We start from the raw sequence: 15,739 nt of genomic DNA on the forward strand, positions 1-15,739 counted from the left end.
GTGAAGAGAGTAAAGGGGCCTGAGTGAGTAGGACCTGAGTGTGTGTGTGTTGAGGGAGTGTGTGTCTGGTTCCCAATGGAGGTGACTTTTGAGTAGAACTTTGAAAAACCAGAAGCTACCCAGGTGTTGTAGTGGGCACCTTTCATCCCAGCTACTCAGGAGGCTAAAGCAAGAGGATCACTGGATCCCTGGAGTTCCAGGTTGCTGTTAGCTACGACACCAAGGCACTCCACTGAGGGCGACAAAGTGACTCTGTTTAAAAAAATGAAAATGAAAAAATAAAAAAGAAATATAAAACAGAAGCATTTGAGTAGGGCAGAGGCTGCCGGCCTCCTCCAATATTTAGGGTGGGACTGGTTGTGAGAGAGGGTGCATTCCCATCCTTGTGGCTCTTATGCATCCAGGGGGGGTTCTGTTCTCTTTGTCCATGTCAGATGCTCCAAAACCTAACCTCTCTTACTAGCCCAGTTTTTGGCTGGAAACTCTAAGGTCTAAACAAAACAGCTAATTGTAGCCAGCTCTTTCCATTCCATAAAGGTCTCTTGGCCTGTAGGAGGGCGCACTCTGGGCATCAAGGTGGAAAGGCAGAGGGACTGGAAGCAGGACAGGAGGGTGAGAAATCCAAGGAGCGGGCCGGCCCAGCTGGGAGGACGCAGGAAAGACCTGAGTCAGGTTTCTTGTAATAAACTGCACCTGAATAATTCAGCAGACGCGCGGGGGCTCATTGCATTAGCGCTGCTGAGGCTCTTGGCGCCCCTCGTGTCCCCGTGGAGGAGAGGAGGCCACTAATGCGCTTGAAGAGGGGAGTTGGGTAGAAGACCCCCTGCCCACCCCCATTCTGGAATCTGTCGAATTCCGGAACCTCCCTGGTCTCCGTCCCTTCGGGTCCCAACGATTGGGAGGCCTCCGGGTGGGCAGTGCTTCTCCCAGCTAAGCCGCTCCAGTTCCCCAAGACTCCGAGCAAAAGAAGATAGGGAGCGGGAGCAAGGCCACAACAGGGGATGTGGGTGTCTGACCCGCGGAAAACCTGTCATCCGCAGCGCTCAACCACACAGTGAACGTGGGCGGCTGCGTGGCTTGTAAGTACAGTGGAGAAGGCAGGCTCGGGTCTGTGCTCAGAGCCCAGATCCCTTGGGCCTGCTTTGTCCTGGCCATGATTTTCCTTGCAATGGAAGCCGCAGGGTCCTCCACCCTCTCTGGACCCCCTGGTTCCTGGATCTCTGCCCAAACTCTTCTGGACCCGGGAACCTATTACCTATTACCGTCGCATCTGGCACGGTTTGCCCCGGCCCTCAGCGCTCTGCCGACGCAGAAAGAGAGCCGCAGGCTGCTGGGCCTGGGACAGAGGCTAAGTACACAGCGCCCGCAGTCCAATTTCGTTTGAGCTCAACCAGGTCCCTTTGGCTTTCCCCAAGTCTCACATGTCCCTGGGTCCCTGATCTTAAGGGAACCCACCCATCGCACCTCACACCAACCAACACTTAATTCCTCCAGCTCCCCCCCTCCGCCCCCGCCTTCACTTTATCAGGTCTACTCCTCCCTACCACGCTCCCACCTTTTCCCAAGCAGCCTTCTTACTCTTCAGAGGTGAGACCTTCGCCTTGGCTCCGCTGACCCTCCGGAGGCTGGAGGCCGGCATGGACAGGGTCCTCTCACCGGTATCCCGCAGAGCCTGGAGGGAGGCAGCCGCCCCCATCTTCCTCCTACTGCTGCTGCCTCCACCTCTTCCTCTTCCTCATCCCTTGGCCTCTACGCATTTCTTTCCCATCGTTTTGCTTCGTTTGGTTTCGTTTGCTGAAGCGCGACTGGGCACAGCTCTAGCCCAGGGGAGGCCTGGGCTTACTCTGCCCCCTATGGCCTCAGCCCCGGTGCTGAGTTGGCGTCAAACCTCCGAGGGCTTCCGGGAGGCTGCGCAGAGCCAAGAGAGGTGGGCTGACCGCTCCTTGACCTCCGATTGACCGGTCCACTGCCCGCCGGTTGTAAGATCTTGGGTAAGTCGTTCAACCTCTCTGAGGGTCGACTGTGGTAAAGGCAAGAGAGTGGTGACGGGAGACGAAGGCTTTTCCTTCGTTCGGGGAAAAGGGGTCGCCGTGCGTGGGGCCCGAAGCTGGAAGTGAGGTTCGTGAGAATTCTGGGTCTAAAAGGGTCATTTATCTTAACGAATATTTCGGGAGCAGCTACTAGCTGCTTTTTATTTTTCTCTCTTACAGCCAATAGGGTGCCAGGCATTGGAAGCCTTCCTTCCAGTTCTCACCGTGCCTCCATTTGCTGAAGAAGAAATCCAGGTTACGGTTGTATCACGCTGGTCAACACGTCAGGTGGGATTCGAATGCGGCCCTTGTATTTAAGCCATGTAGTCACACCATCGAAGGGTGAATTCAGTCCTCACAGGGTCCGGGAGACGTAAGCAGAGAGGGGCTGAGCTGAATCTCCAGGCCTTCCTTTTATTCTCCCTCAGGCCACCCCTCAAGCTTTGAAATTTTTATTTTTTGGGTAAATGATTTTGGCAGTGCCCAAAGAAGGATGGAAGTAAGACCCAGAAGGAACTTCCAGCATGTTAAAGGAGAATCCCTGGGGTGGGGAGGTGAAGACAATTTCCCTCAAACCCAGGGGAATGGAGGCGGGCCAAATTAGCAACTATCATTCCTGAATTTGTTCTCCTTGGAGTCTGAGTCTGTCTCGGGCAGTCCTAGCACAAGGGGCGGGAGGAGCGCCGAGAAGGGGGCACATGGCCCTGCGGGGCAGAGAGGTGGCCTAGAGGATCCCTCCTCCCCCTCCAGGGGTCTGTCTGTGGAGTTGGTCCTCCTATATATAGCTCAGAGACGGGTGGCTGGCTGTAGGGGAGTGGAAGTGGAAGCCAGGACCTGGGACCCTCTGGTCGGGGAGGGAGGAGCAGGATTCCGGCTCCTTGGCGACCGGGTCCGAGCACTAGCAGCGGGGTCGCCTTATGGCAACCCCATAGGCCACCGGAGTCCCTCACGGCAACTCCCATTACGTAGTATTTATGTTTCATTTTATTGGTTTTTCGCCTCTCTTATTATTGTCTCACTCTGGGGGAGGCAAAGGATATAATATATTCATCTTTATTATACCAAGTCTGTGTGCAGCATTTAATAAAACGCTGTTTCCACACAGCCAGGGATATTCTTAAGTTAATGCTCCTGTACTGAGGGTGCCTCTGCCACAGCGCCTGCTGCTGGCGGATCTCAGGAAGCGCAGCTTAGCCTCCACGTTCCGGCGCCCATCCCACGCTGGCTGTGCCCTCTTCTCCTGAGTGTTGCAGCCCCCGCACGCATCCTAGCGCATTTGTTAGGGACCCTTCGGCCTCCAGCCTGGGAAGAGAAACTAGGAAGTGCGGAATTCAATGCTGTCCCCTCCCGCACCCCCTAGTTTCTAGCCCATTGTGGACCTTGTTTGCTCAGATAAAAATAGGAAGAATTCCATGGCTATCTCCTTCTCAGGGCTCTTGAGAGGCTGAAGATGCCATGAGGATGGACAGGGCTTTATAAACAGGAATGGAAAAGTTGAGGACTTGTCAGGACAGGATCAGAGAGGGCCAGAGAGGAACAGGGAGGCTGAAGGAGTGGTTTCAAGAAACATAGACCAAGCTGGACCCCAAGGGAGCAAAGAGCTCAACTTGGGTTTGAGCAGAGCCCAAGAGCTCAACTTGGGTTTGAGCAGAGCCCAAAGCTTTGGCATGCCTGGGCCTCACCCCCAGCCAGTGAAGACTATTGAACCTAGTGAGAACCTTGGTCTATCACAGTTGGTGCTCATATAATCCTCTCTGTAGGTAGGAAATTAGCCTTTGCAAGTCCAATTTTACAGCTGGCAAATTGAAGTTCAGAAATCACATGGGGAGGCCTAGTGGTTCACACCTGTAATCCTAGTGGAAGCAGGAAGGATCCCTTGAGTTTAAGAGTTTGAGAATAGCCTGAGAAAAAGCAAGACCCTATCTCTACTAAAAATAGAAAAATTAGGGCTGCGCCTGTGGCTCAGTGAGTAGGGTGCCAGCCCCATATGCCGAGGGTGGCGGGTTCAAACCCAGCCCCTGCCAAACTGCAACAAAAAAATAGCAGGGCGTTGTGGCGGGCACCTGTAGTCCCAGCTGCTCGGGAGGCTGAGACAAGAGAATCGCGTAAGCCCAAGAGTTAGAGGTTGCTGTGAGCCGTGTGACGCCACGGCACTCTACCCAAGGGTGGTACAGTGAGACTCCGTCTCTACCAAAAAAAAAAAAAAAATAGAAATATTAGCCAGGTGTCACAGTGGGTGCCTGTAGTCCCAGCTACTTTGGAGGCAGGAGGATTGCTTGAACCCAGGAGTTTGAGGTTGCTGTGAACTAGGCGGACACATAGCACTCTAGCCTAGGTGACAGAGTGAGACTCTGTCTCAAAAAAAAAAAAAATTTAAAAAAAGAAAAATCAAGTGACTTGTTTGAGGTGACCCAGCTAAGAAAAAGTATAGCAGATCACACTCCAGGCCCCTCGCACCCACTCCCATCCTCCAGTGTCTTCCTACAAACTATACACACACACACTCACACACACATACACATGCACACACCCCTACCTAGAGGTGCCCATGGGAAGAAGAAACAGTCTCGTGACTTGGTATATTCAGGCCCACTGCCCAATGTCCTTTATTTATTTTATTGTTATTATTTGAAAACAGAGTCTCACTATGTTGCCTTTAGCAGAGTGCTGTGGTGTCACAGCTCACAGCAATCTCAAACTCTTGGGCATAAGCGATTCTCTTGCCTCAGCCTCCCAAGTAGCTGGGACTAAAGGCACCCACCCCAATGCCTGGCTCAGTTCAAACCGCCAGCCTCAGTGTATATGGCCAGTGCCATAACCACTGTGCTATATGTGCCAAGCCTATTTTATTATTTTTTGAGACAGAATCTCAGTCACAACACCTTACTAGTTCTATTTTCAGTGGAGATGAGGTCTTGCTTTGCGGCTGGTTTCAAACTACTGCGCTCAGGCAATCCACCTACCTCGACTTCCCAGAGCTCTAGGATTACAGGCATGAGCCATCTTTTTTTTTTTTTTTTTTTTTTTGGTAGAGACAGAGTCTCACCCTATCGCCCTTGGTAGAGCGCTATGGCGTCACACGGCTCACAGCAACCTCCAACTCCAGGGCTTAGGCGATTCTCCTGCCTCAGCCTCCCGTGTAGCTGGGACCACAGGCGCCCGCCACAACGCCCGGCTATTTTTTGGTTGCAGTTTGGCCGGGGCCGGGTTTGAACCAGCCACCCTCGGTATATGGGGCCGGCGCCCTACCCACTGAGCCACAGGTGCCGCCCAGCATGAGCCATCTTACATGGCTAATTTTCTCAGTGTCAGTTAGAGCACACTGCCTCAGTTCTTTTAGGGCCCAGATTTGGGTATACAAATCTTATTTGGGCTGCTTTTACCAGTGTTGTGGGGAATGGAGTTGAGGCAACCAGGCCAGGAAGAAAGAGTTGTTCAAGAAAGGCTTGAAGGGGCGGCGCCTGTGGCTCAGTCGGTAAGGCGCCGGCCCCATATACCGAGGGTGGCGGGTTCAAGCCCAGCCCCGGGCTGAACTGCAACCAAAAAATAGCCGGGTGTTGTGGCAGGCGCCTGTAGTCCCAGCTACTCGGGAGGCTGAGGCAAGAGAATCGCTTAAGCCCAGGAGTTGGAGGTTGCTGTGAGCCTGTGTGAGGCCACGGCACTCTACCGAGGGCCATAAAGTGAGACTTTGTCTCTACAAAAAAAAAAAAAAAAAAAGAAAGGCTTGAAGTGGGCAGGTTGATTCTCCCTAGTTAGGACCGATACCCTCCAGTAATTCTCAGTCCTCCTTTGCCCTCTTTTGGGGTTGGGCCTAGACCAAGTCACCCCACATTCTGTAGGCTGCTGGTGGGAGCTGTTTTGGAGGTTTAAGGTACTTAAGAAATATGACAGCTCCGCCCTGATGCTGGCTGAGTCTTAACAGACTTAACATTCACAGACTTAACAGACTTAACATTCACAGACTTAACTTTGTAACAGGGCTGGGTCTAGGGAGAGGCTAGAATAGGTGCCTAGGGCCCAAAGTCTAAGGACCATGCACTTGCCTCAGTGCTGCATATGACCATTTAAGTTTTGTGCCTTTGACGTCTTACTTACTTTCTACCCTGGTCCCAGTACTGCTATGTGGTCTAGGGGATGGAATAATGACCAGTGAATTGCAGAAAGGGGACAGGGACAAGCTCATCTTTGTCAAGGGTTTTTGAGAGGTTAGGGAGGCTGAGGCAGGAGGATTGCTTGAGCCCCATATTTTGAGATTGCAGTGAGCTATGACAATGCTGCTGTGCTCTAGTTGGGGCAACAGAGCAAGACCTTACAAAAATGTCAACAATGGAATGAGCCGTGTGGGTGTGAGCTTCTCCGAACATGGGGAGTATACAAGCAGGGGTTAAAACCTGCAAAGAAGGATAACAATCAAAGTTTATTGTCATCATCATCTTCTTCATCTTCATCTTTTTTCTGTCATTTTATGTTAAGTTCAGCTTTACTCACATTGTTTCATTTAATATAATGTGTTTTGGCAGAGGATAGGATATCAGAGTTTCTGACCTTTTGGGTCCTTTACAGCTCTGAGGGTCTATTATAAATAAGACAGACATTCTGTTGATTTTGGTTGGTTCATTGCTTTGTAATTATTATTTGTGGATTTATCTCATGATCTTTACTACTGGATAACCTCTTGGAGAGCAGCCACTTTGTCTAATCTCATTTTTTTTTTTTACAATTCTGTATCCTGTTCCATCCTGAGCACAGGCCTAGGCACACAGCATGTGTTTAATAAATGTATGTTGAAGAAATATGTCAGTAAACCAATATCTAAAAGCTATCTGGCTGGCTCAGCACCCGTAGCACAGTGGTTACGGCGACAGCCACATACACTGAGGGTGGTGGGTTCGAACCTGGCCCAGGCCAGCTAAATGACAATGACAACTGCAACAAAAAATGGCCAGCCATTGTGGCGGGCACCTGCAATCCCAGCTAATTGGGAGGCTGAGGCAAGAGAATCACTTAAGCCCAAGAGTTTGAGGTTGCTGTGAACTGTGACGCTAGGGCACTCTACCGAGGGCGACATAATGAGACTCTGTCTCATAAAAAAAGGTATTATCTGTTTACCTCTGACCATCTGCTTTCTGGGCTGTGACCAGCAGAGCAAGTAGCGTGACCTCTGCAGTTATTGTCCCCTTCTCCCCACAGATGAACTGAGTTCAGATGGGTACTTTTAGAGCCTCCCATGACTTCATTCACCTAGCCTTGTGCTAGTGTCTGGGTAAGCAGGGGGCCAGCCCAGGTTCTGCCTGTGCAGAAAGATCTCAAGACACACTGGACAATCCTCATGAAAAGCCATTATATTGGGCAGGGGGGCTCTGGGAGATCAGAGCAGGAAAGAGCTCTGCAATCAGAGAAGTCTGCCTGGCAGAAATGGGACTAGAGCTAGTCCTTGAAGGATGGCAAGCACTGAGTGGTTGAAGGGAGGAAATGGAGTATTTTAGGTAAGAGTGAGGGGGCAGCAAGTGCAAAGGGACAGAGGCAGGAATGCCGACCATATTTTGAAGAACAGACAGGCTGGCCTGGCTAGAACACCAGAAGAAAATAAGTGGGAAAAGCCACTGTGGAATAGCTTGAGTGTCCAGGCCCAGAGGTATACAATAGAAGGGGGGGTTCTGGGGCCTGCTAAACAAAATAAAATTAAAAATAAAATTAAAGGCTTGGCACCTGTAGCTCAGCGGTTAGGGCACCAGCAACATACATTAGAGCTGGCAGGTTTAAACACAGCCTGGGCCTGCCAAAACAATGACAACTACAACCAAAAAATAGCCGGGTGCTGAGGTGGGCGCCTGTAGTCCCACCTACTTGGGAGGCAGAGGCAAGAGAATCACTTGAGCCCAAGAGGTTGAGGTTGCTGTGAGCTGTGATGCCATGGCACTCTACCCAGGGGGACAAAGTGAAACTCTGTCTCAAAAAAAAAAAAATTTAAAAAAACTTTAGAAAATAGGGTTCAGAAATCAGGATCTACATCTTAGAGCCCAGAAACCAGAGTCTAGAACTCAGAAACCAAGGCCAAAGTCCAGGCCCCATTCTTTCACAGCTATTCCCCAAGCTGGTATAAGGGGCCACTTTGGGGACCCAAACTCAAGGTTCATGATCTTTTGGGAAACAAGATGGACTCTTCTAATTAGGTTGCTCCAGGAAATCCGAGGCCTGTACCAAGCCCAGGACCAGCGTGAGTCTGCCTGAGGCTTCTCCCCAGGACCGGCATGAACGGCTGTCCTGAGCCCCCAGATTACAGCCTGAAACCTTGCATTATTTGTAGCCCAGCAGGTGCCCTGGGCTGGAGCAGGAGTTGCCCACCAATATTTGCCCTCACCACCCCCACCCTCCCTTCTACTCTCTGATACAGGTGAGCTCGGAGATTGTAGGCTGGGCCCAGCTGGGCCAGCCTCTGGAGGGTGGAGTCGTGGAGCCTGCAGCAGTGCCAAACGAGCCAGTGGGTAGGCGTTGCTGCGCCGGCCTGTCGCTGGGCGCAAGCCTGCCAAGGAGCCAGAGCGCTGTGCCGCGTGGAGGGTGTCAGGGGTGGTATTGTCAGCGCACAAATGCTCAACTTTATGTACTTTTAACTAGAGGTGTAACAGATGGCCCCGTTTCTGTCCAAGCCAGGGAGACTGGTGCCCATTCCGGCTGTAGCCAATCAATCCCGCCACTCTGGGGGGAGCTACAAGCTGGGCTGGGAGGCCTGGAGCCAGCAATCGCGCAAGGCTGTCTGCTCAGGCTGGCCCAGTGCTGCCTCACCAGCCACTCAGCCATGGGCCGAGGGAGGAAGAAGGGCCGGCAAGTGGCAGCTATGCCTGGAGCCTGGTCAGAGGCCTATGTAGGAGAGAGAGTTTTGATCCACCCATCCGACCTCAAATAGCCAATGAACACAATCAAGTTCCTATCTCATCGCCTTTGTGTCCTTACCTGTGGTCCCTGCTCAGTACCTGGCATTCAAATCGTTAGCTTCCAGAAGCTCAGGATCCATAGCCCTTTGGTGTCCTGCACTGTGGACACCAGAAATTGCTGGGGACTAAGAGTACATAGTGGTGCCTTTGGGAGAAATGATCACAGGATGGTGAGAAGCTTCAAGAAATGCCCAGACAGCAGGAGAAAACAAGAAAACAATAGGACCCAGGGATCCCAGAGCTGGAAAAAAGAAAAATGCAATTTAATCTATTCTTACATTCATACAGTTAGTCGGCAAATAGTTAGTGAAAGCCTATTGTGAGCTAAGTTTTAAGGTTCATGAAAATGGCATCATAGCAATCTAGGAGGCCGAGGAAGGTTGATTGCTTGAGCTCACGAGTTCGAGACCAGCCCAAGCAAAAATTGAGACCCTGTCTCTACTAAAAAATAGAAAAACTGAGGCAACAGGATCGCTTGAGCCCAAGAGTTGGAGGAGGTTGCTGTGAGCTATGCTGCCATGGCACTCTACCCAGGGCAACACCTTGAGACTCTGTCCCCTCCCCCACTCCCACCCCCACCAAATAAAAGAGTCATAAAATCTCCAAAAGAACTACAGAAGCACAGAACAAAATCACTTTACTGCCCGGGAGATCCAGGGAAGATTCCCACAGGGGGCTGGCTCTGAGCTGAGTTTTAAGACACTGGGTGGTACCTGTGGCTCAAAGGAGTAAGGCGCCAGCCCCATATACCAGAGGTGGCAGGTTCATACCCAGCCCTGGCCAAAAGCTGCAAAAAAAAGACATGTAGGAGTTTTCACTAGAGGTGAAGGCAGAGAAGGACATCTGAGGGGGAAGAGGCAGCATGCACAGAAACACCAAAGACATAGTAAGATAGAACTTGATGAATGTAAAGCACCACTACCTACCCCCCATTTGAAAAAATGTGAGTGTTGCTGGGGCTTGGGATATGGGAAAGGGAGTAGAAAGGATGAGGCTGAACAGGAGGAGTCCCATTTCAGCAGACTAGCCACCTGACTCAACAGGTCTCTTCCCTCCTGTTACCTGCCTCTTATCCTGAGGCCAGAGGGAGTGAGGAAAGGAAGAGGCAAGGTCTAGCAGTGTGTAAGCAAGACTGAAATTCAGGGAGAATTTCAGCATCAGCATCAGTCCTCCAGAGCGATCCTAATCCTGGCCTTCCTTCTTTACTGCATAGAGGGACAGGGCCATGGACCAACAGGCTGTTTCTCCCTAAACCATGTACCCCATGGATTTTTGAGTCTCCTAAAAACGGCCTTTCTGTAGATTCCCTAGAAAGGATTTAGAAACATATTCATTCATTTGTCCACCAAGCATGGGCATCAGCTGTGTTTAAGTCCCAAGCAGGAATACTTAGGTAGACAGATCATTATTCTGGACTTTGAGGATCTCAAGTTCAGATGCAAGAAGAAGACAGGGTACTGCACAGGGGTTATTCCCTTTTCAAGATCCCTTGAGTAATCACAAGAAAAAGGAAGGCCTTTTGTAATAAAGAACATGGTTTGTCATTGGAACTGAGTGCAGAAAGCATGCAGGGAGCAAAGCAACTCTGGGGACCAATTTCTCTCTCATGGTAAGATGGAAGGGCACCCCACCAGGTCTCTCTTTCTGCATCTCTCTCTTCTACTTCCTTCTTTTCTTTCGTTTTTGCAAGATAGGGTCTAGCTCTGTCACCCCACGTAGAGTATAGTGTTGTCATCATAACTCACTGCAACCTCAAACTCCTGGTCTCAAGAGATCCTCCTGCCCCAGCTATTTCCCAAATAGCTGGAAATACAAGTGTACACCACCACACCCAGATAATTTTTTCTGGTTTTGGTAGAGTTGGAGGTCTCACTCTTGCTCAGGTTGCTGTCAAATTCCTGAGCTCAAGCAATCCTCCCACCTTGGGCACCCAGAGTGCTAGTTTTATAGACATGAGCCTCTTCGTTGTTATTAATGAAATTAATGATTATTTTATAGGAGGAGGAGGAATTAGTATTAACAAGTTCTAAGTTGCTTTCCATGCGTATCTCAGTTGATCCTCTTCAGAACAGAGTGAAGTTAGTTAATATCATCCCCATTTTGTCTATAAGGACACTGAGGCTCAAAGAGAGTAAATAACCTGCCCCAGGTTCAAGCCAGTAAGTGTCAGAGTAAGAATTCTCATTCAGGTTAGCTTTCTGAGCCCTAGCATATAACTGCTGCTGACTCCTGCACTGCACGAGAGCTTCCTGGGTTTTCCCATAATTTCTCATAACCATGACTTGCATTTGACCAGCCGGCCTCTCTGAGTCGCTCCTTACATCACGTCCACTAACTGCTCTAGTCTCTCAGTATTTCATAGTTCAAATTCCCAGGAGAGGAAATCGGATTGGCCCAGCTCATCTTTTAATACCAGGCCACATGGTAAGCAGCTGCCCAGCCAAAGAGCTGGCTAGGAGTTGAGCTGTGTGCCGTCACTGATCAAAGAGAGAGCAAAGGCTCAGCACCCATAGCTCAGTGAGTAGGGCACCGGCCCAGGCCTGCTAAACAACAATGACAACTGCAACCAAAAAAATAGCCAGGCATTGTGGCAGGTGCTACTTGGGAGGCTGAGGCAAGAAAATCGCTTAAAGGGCGGTGCCTGTGGCTCGAAGGAGTAGGGCGCAGGCCCCATATGCTGGAGGTGGCGAGTTCAAGCCCAGCCCTGGCCAGAAACCTCAACAAAACAAAACAAAAAACAGCGGTGCCTTGTGGTAGGTACCTGTACTCTCAGCTACTCAGGAGGCTGAGGCAAGAGAATCGCTTGAGCCCAAGAGTTTGAGGTTGCTGTGAGCTATGAAGCCACAGCACTGAACCCAGGGCGACAAAATGAAACTCTGTCTCAAGAAAAAAAGAAAAAAAAAAAATAAAGAATAAAGAAAATCACTTAAGCCCAAGAGTTTGAGGTTGCTGTGAGCTGTGATGCCACAGCACTCTACGGAGGGTGACATAATGAGACTCTGTCTCAAAAAAAAAAAAATGAAATAGAGAGCAAAGAGTAGAAATGATACTATAGTAAAGAGGAAATGCAAAGTGCAAAAAGAAGATGAGGGAAGGCTCTGCGGAGGATAGTTTGTGGTTGAGTCTTGAAATAAAGATAGGATTTGGGGACCAGAGATGGAGACAAGAAATTCCTGAAGGAAGAATCAGCCTGAGCACAGGCACAGACGCAGGATGGTGTGAGTCAGGTTCAAGGACCAATGCATAGTTCTGCTTATTAGGAGAATGGGGTACATGGAGGGAGCAGCAGAGAGGCTAGAAAGATAGGCCTTGAATGCCGAGGAGTCTGAATGAAATTCAATGGGAGTCATAGAAGGTCTTTGAATAGGAGAGGAATTTTATCAGACATGTGCTGTAGGTAGGGTGACTGTGTGCCCAGGCCAGTTCCATTTTATTTCTGTTGTCCCTCTGCAATTATTTTTTATTTTAAATTATTATTATTTTATAGAGCCTCCTTTTACTCTCAAAAGCCTTCTGGTTTGAATATACCAGCATCGGTATGTTATTATTAACCAAACTCCAGACTTCATTTGGCTTTCAGGAGTTTTCCCACTAGTGTCCTTTTCTTATTCCAGGATCCAATCCAGGATGCCACATTGCATTTAGTATACATACTGTTTTGCAACCTGCTTGTCTTATTCAACATTATGTTGTGAATGCTTTTCAACAATGCTAAACATTATTCCACACCATCATTTTAATGGCTACATGGTATTCTATTGATGGTTTTACCATTGCCAATCCCTACTGTGGGATGTCTAAGTTGTTTCCAATTTTTCACTCTTATAAGCAAGGCTGGGATGAGACCCTTGAAGCTAAATTGCTTGGAATATCCCTGTATATTTCCTTATAATAAATTCCTAAACATGGCATTGCTGGGGCAAGGGAGCCTATGGATACATCTTACCAAGCCCCCCTCCCGAGAGGTTGTCCTAATTTACTTCGATACCAACATTACTAAGGGAGGGGTAGTGGTGCAGACAGACCCTTAGGAGGAGCTGTCTACAATGCCAGGCTTCTCAGTGCCATATCCTACCTCTCTACCCTCAACTCTTCTCTAGATCACAGGGTCTGTGTAGGCCCTGAACACAGTGAGCAGTTGGGGATGGGTGGGTGTGGCCTGGGCCATGGGCTCTGGGGATACTTCTTGAGCTAGGAACTGGGGAAGGGACCTGGGTGGCTGCCTGGGCTCCACTATTTCCAGGAACAAAGCTGGTGGGAGGAAGGGATGAGAAGAGGCTGTAAGGTGAGAGGGAGCCCTCCACTCCCCCAACCCATGAAAACTGAGAGGCAGGAGGGCAGCTCCCTGAGCTGGCTGGGGACAGCAGACAGATTGGGAGAAACGTAACCTCCCTGAGATGCATGCTCCAGTTCAAGCAGGAGGCATTAAGGATGAAATATCTCCCGAGCAACAATTCATCTCTAACTGGGAGGAGAGGGACTGGCTGACATTTAGCTGTGATCAGGGGCTGCACACGCCTGTCTCCAGAAGCCTAACAGGAGCATGACTGCCTGTGTGTATGAGAGATGTGTGTGTGTGTGTGTGTGTGTGTGTAACGGGGTATGAGGGATCGTGTGCAGCTGTAATGAACCAGTAGATACATGGGGGACGTGGTGTGTGAGGAACAGTGTGTGCCATAGAATATGAAAGCTTGTGTTGTACACATGTGACAGTACATGTGTGAGAATCTTGTGTTAATGTGAGGATCTCCAAGTGGGCCTGTGTGTGATGTTGAATAGTGTGGGTGACTGTGCAAATGTATGACTGAGTATTGTGCAATACTGTATGTGTGACAATGAGATTGACCCTGAAATTGGGATTGAGACCTCATAAGATTGGGTATGAGAGATAGTAGATATGAAACTGCCCCCCAGACAAAGCCTGGAGCTGAGGCCACTGCCAGCCCAGGAGTGGGCTGAGACCATTCCCAGCCCAAAGGGAATTAGGGAAAGGCACCTCCTCTGCCACAAAGACACAGCCCATTGCCTGTTCTTATAGAACTTTCTTTCTTTTCTTCTTTTCTTAGCAGTTTTTGGCTGGGGCCGGGTCTGAACCCACCACCTCTGGTATATGGGCGGGCGCCCTACTCCTTGAACCACAGGCACCACCCTCTTTCTTTTTTTCTTTTTTTGAAACAGAGTCTTACACTTTACCCTAGGTGGAGTGTCATCATAGTTTACAGCAACATCAAACTCTTGAGCTCAAGCAATTCGCCAGCCTCAGCCTCTTGAGTGGCTGAGACTCTGGGTACCCACCATGATGTCTGGCTACTTTTTCTTTTTCTTTCTTTCTTTTCTTTTTTTTTGAAAGAGTCTCACTTTGTCTCCTTCAGTAGAGTGCTGTGGTGTCATAGCTCACAGCAACGTCAAATTCTCGGGCTCAAGTGATTCTCCTGCTTCAGCCTCACCACTAGCTGGGACCACAAGTGCCTGCCCCAATGCCCAGCTATTTATAGAGATGGGGTCTTGCTCTTGCTCAGACTGGTTACCGACTCCTGAACTCAGGCCATCCACCTGCCTTGGCATCCCAGTATGAGCCAATGCACCTGGCCTTCGTGGCGCTTTCTCATGCAGTACACAGTCTTCATAACTCTAAGTGAAGGCCCTGTGTGGACATCCTGCTCTTTTTCTTATATTCTAGTGAAATTTTCTCCACCGTGGCACTTACTAGGATTTTAATGTCTTTAACAATTTTGCATAACTATTTGTTTAACTGTCTCTCTTCCCTGCTAGGCTGTGTAAACTCCATGGAGGTTGATCATGGTTGAAATACCAGCTGCTAGCCCAGTGCCTGGGACAGAGAAGTTGCTTCATAAATATTTGTTGGATGACTGAATGAATGAATAAGACAGGATGCATGTGTACCTGTGTGAATACGTCTGCACATAGCAGTATGGCCCTGAGCTAGGGCATCTGCTGCATGTGTGCCCCTGTCAGTGTCATTATCATTCCCAGAAGACCTTTCTCTCCTATTTCTTTATGACCCCCACCCCCAGACAGGGCAAGCATGGGAGTTGGATATAGAATAGTATACATATTATGGGGTAAATGTGACAATTTGATACAAGCATATATGTAATGGTCAAATGAGGAAAATTAGGGTATATGTCATCTCAAGCATTTATCATTCTTTGTATTAGGAACATTCCAATTCCATTTCTTGGGTTATTTTCAAATATGCAATAAATTATTGTTAATTGTAGCCCCCACACAGTGTGATACCAAATACTAGATTTAATTCCTTATACCCAACTGTATTTTTACACCTAATACCCTCCCCTTCTTTATCTCCCTCTCCCTGGTACTCTTCCCAGCCCTTGGCAACTATTATTCTGCTTTCTTTCTTCATGAGTTCAGTTTTTTTTCTTTAGCTCCCTCATATGAGTGAGAACATGTAATATTTGTCTTCCTGGGTCTGGTTTATTTCATGTAACCTAATGTCTTCCAGTTCTATCCCTGTTTATTAAAAAGATAGAATTTCATTTCTTATGATTGAATAATATTCTATTGTGTATATGAGCACATTTTCTTTATTCACTCATTTGTTGACTAATATTTAGGTAGATTCCATATCTTGGTTATTGTGAATAGTGCTGTAGCAAACATGAGGGTGGAGACATCAATTCCATATACTGATTTCCTTTCTTTTGAATATATATATATATATATATCTCCACACAATAGTGAGATTGCTGAATCATACAGTGGTTTTATTTTTAGTTTTTTAAGGAACCTCTT

General features: G+C 48.8%; 1 long non-coding RNA gene across 1 annotated transcript in view; it reads left to right on the forward strand.

The window, feature by feature from the left end:
* Positions 1 to 15,739, forward strand: part of LOC128582414 (uncharacterized) — a 49,226-nt gene that overhangs the window by 6,969 nt on the left and 26,518 nt on the right. Inside the window, exon 2 of the long non-coding RNA XR_008379044.1 lies at positions 2,211 to 2,318. This is a non-coding gene — a long non-coding RNA (uncharacterized LOC128582414). The remainder of the gene's footprint in view (positions 1 to 2,210; positions 2,319 to 15,739) is intronic.

The sequence above is a fragment of the Nycticebus coucang genome, chromosome 3 (assembly GCF_027406575.1).
Source record: "Nycticebus coucang isolate mNycCou1 chromosome 3, mNycCou1.pri, whole genome shotgun sequence".
NCBI lineage: Eukaryota > Metazoa > Chordata > Mammalia > Primates > Lorisidae > Nycticebus > Nycticebus coucang.